The 3548-nt window shown below is 40.5% G+C and overlaps 1 pseudogene; it reads right to left on the reverse strand.

Moving 5' to 3' along the window:
• Positions 1–2669: 2669 nt before the first annotated feature.
• Positions 2670–3152, reverse strand: LOC123610333 (annotated as a pseudogene).
• Between the last annotated feature and the right edge of the window lie 396 nt (positions 3153–3548).

The following is a 3548-nucleotide window of genomic DNA, read 5'->3' on the forward strand; positions in this document are numbered from 1 at the left end:
TTTCTCTTCTAGGGTGCTCTCTAGGCACCTTCATTATAGCTGCAGCTACAGCAGCATTTCTTCTGTATGTGGCCTTGAATCTTTGTTATTTGTTTAATGAAATGGCCATACATGTTCCCAGATGCTTAGCTTTCTTGGGACACTTTCAAAGTGCTCTGTGCCCTCAGATTTAGTTTATTCAGTCTGCAAAAAGTTGTGCTCCTTAGACCTCTCTGGGCCACTGCTACCAGTCTCTATCATCTGTGGGGAAATCAGCAAAGCCCTGGGTCACAAGGACTATTCTCATTTGCCCATCACTTCATGATTCCAAATATCATCCAGTGAAAGACTGGAAGGCCATAATACTTCTCTCTCCATTGTGCCTTGAGGGCTGAGCTAGCACATACAGAATAGAACTGATTTTGTTTGTTTGTTTGCTTGCTTGTTTGTTTGTTTTTAAGCAAGTATAATGTACAGACACTATTGGTGGAAGACTAGAGAGGGGCAGAGATAGTGGTTTGCTTTGACCGAATGATCACGCTCATATGTATGGTTCAGGCATATTTGCTTTTTGTTTCTTCTGTGCGTTCTTTTTAGTGAGTTTGTCTCAGAGTGCAAGATTTAAACGGTCCAGGCACACAGTGTCTTCTTGGAGGACCTGTGGATCCCAACAGCATGAAGTCATGATTGCTCAATTCACATGCGAAGATGAATGTAATGAGAAGAATCTCCCAGAGCCGAGGCTAGTTAAAAAAGAAAAGTTGTGAAGACAGCAAGTTTTGAGGTCAAGCCTGGCTTCTCTGTTTCTGTAGCCCTCTTCTTGAATTTACTTTAGGTCTGCTTTATTGTAGTGCTTTTTTATGACAAAGAGAAAGCTTCTCCATGGACACAGACTTTCAAAGATCAGAACTCTTCAGTCACTGCTATTAACTACTCTATAACCTCAATAATTAAGCCTTTTACTCTGGTCACTTTCTTTCACTAGGGAATTTATGTCAATCCAAGAAAAACAAAAGAGCTAGAAATTTCATCTGTGTTTCATCTAATGGGGAGAAAAAGGAAAATGGAATTGAGCCTAAAAAGATGGCTCCAGGGCACCTGGGTGGATCAGATGGCAAACATCTGACTCGTGGTTTCAGCTCAGGTCATGATGTGACAGTTCATGAGATCGAGCCCTGCATCAGGCTCTATGCTGACAGTGAGGCGCCTGCTTGGGATTCTCTCTCTCCCTCTCTCTCTCTCTCTGCCTCTCCCATGTCTCTCTCTCTCTCAAAATAAATAAACAAGCTTAAAAAAAAAAAAAAAGATGGTTCCAAATGAAGGTATGTGTTAGAGTAAGGCACTCCTCAAATATACGATACATTCTAATCTGAAGAAATATTTAGACGTAAAATAAACCAGCATGAGCAAAAGTTTGAGATAGTTGAAATGTTGTTTCCTTCTGAGACTGGAAATAATTCCCTGGTGGGTACTTTTATTTAAAAATAGAGTATACTGAGTTTGCTTTTCATGATAAAACCAGTTCATGATCACTAGAAAAAATTGAAAAATATAAAAAAGAAGGGAGGAAAAAAAACTACTTACAGTCCCCACTAGATTGGAAATCATTTAGGGCATAGATGGGATTTTGTAAAAAAAAAAAAAAAAAAAAAAAAGACACAGCCTTTGGGATCAGAAAGATCTGGATTTAATTCCAGTTCTAAGTTGCATGACCTTAGGCAAATTCCTTCAATTTGAGCAGATGCTTGATAAATGCAAGATGAGCCAAAAAAAAAAAAAAAAAAGAAAGAAAGGGAAAAAAGCCTGATAATTTTTACATACCAGAGTCATTAGAGAGGAATACTCTCTTTTCTTTTTCATATGTGGCACTGGTTTAGGATCTGTGTTTAACAATCTTTAATGTTCTTGTTTGGGCTTCTTTGTTCTTTATTGTTGTGAGCTGAACTCTGCATTCCTGGCTTTCTCAATTGGCAATCCCATAACAGCCTTATTTTAGCTGTTTTATGGGGGTTTTTTTTGTTTGTTTTTTGTTTTTTAAGTAATCTCTACACCCAATGCAGGGCTTGAACTCACAACCCCAAGATGAAAAGTCGGGTGCTCTACTGACTGATTCAATCAGATGCCCCTATTTTATCCCACAACTTTTCTCACTGTAGCTCTTGCCTTTCTCCCCCAGTGCCTCCTTTACCTCTTTGAAACAACTTCAGTCTTGACCTACCAGGCTCAACCGCACCAGTGATGTCTCACTCTCTAACTAGAAAGAGGACGGGCAACCCTTGAACTTGAGCCTGCAAGTCCTTTTTCATTCTTGAAGTAAATGAAAGCTGAAACAGAAATGGCTGATGGGCATCTGGCTGGCTCAGTTGGTTAAGCCTCCAACTTCGACTCAGGTCATGATCTCATGGCTGCTGATTTCAAGTCCCACATCAGGCTCTGTGCTGACAGCTCACAGCCTGGAGCCTGCTTCGGATTCTGTGTCTCCCTCTGTCTGCCCCTCTGCTGTTTGCACTCTGTCTCTCACATTGTCTCAAAAGTAAATAAACATTAAAAAAAAATTCACACACAAATGAAAATGGAAAAACTGCCAATACCTGATTTCTGTCCCCTATTTTTCCATTTGCAATCATATACTTAGGTACCTTTTGTCCCCATGGAAAAAAAAAAAAAAATATCTAAAGTTCAGACCTACCAATAACAGGAAGAAAAGAAAAAAAAAAAAGCGTTTTTTTTTTTTTTTTTCAAGAATGAAATGTTTTTCCATCAGAGTGGATTCTTAAGCACGTTCTCCACGTATGCGGCCTGCTAGCTGGATGTCTTTTGGCATAATTGTTACACGTTTGGCATGGATAGCACACAGATTGGTGTCTTCAAAGCGGCCCGCCAAATAGGCCTCGCTTGCCCCCTGAAAAGCACCGATAGCCGCACTCTGGAAGCACAGATCTACTTTGAAGTCTAGAGCAATTTCTCGCAGCAGACACTGGAAAGGAAGTTTGCGAATCAGAAGTTCAGTGGACTTCTGATGACGTCACCGAGGGCCAAGGTACCAGGCCTGTAACGATGAGGTTTCTTCACCCCTCCAGTAGAGGGCGCAGTCTTGTGAGCCTGGCTTTTGTAGCCAGTTGCTTCCTCAGTACTTTACCACCGGTCGATGTGTGGGCAGTCTGCTTTTGTACAAGTCATGGTACTGAGACCTCCTTGCTGACCCCCTTTCTCCTTCGGCTGGAGCTCAGTGAGCTAGAGGTCGTACTGGCGTTAGCCAGCGACGGCCACTTGACAATAAATTATTTAATAAATAAATTAGAGATGGCAGAGAAGGAATAAATTCTAGGGATAGCAAAAGTTGTAATAAAAATTTTTTAAAATAATATTTTTTTCTCTGTTAAAAGAACAACTGGAGACCCGTTTCTTTCCTGGATTGAGTGTAATGAAGGGGTGAGCAATTCATTTGGTTTTTTTGTTGTTGTTGCCGTTTTTACATAGCTGCCTATTTTAGAGTTTCTGTTTTTGAGTACATACTTTTTTAAGATTAATCTCTACACCCAGCATGGTGCTTGAACCTGCAACCCCAA

This window comes from Leopardus geoffroyi, chromosome C2 (genome assembly GCF_018350155.1).
Source record: "Leopardus geoffroyi isolate Oge1 chromosome C2, O.geoffroyi_Oge1_pat1.0, whole genome shotgun sequence".
NCBI lineage: Eukaryota > Metazoa > Chordata > Mammalia > Carnivora > Felidae > Leopardus > Leopardus geoffroyi.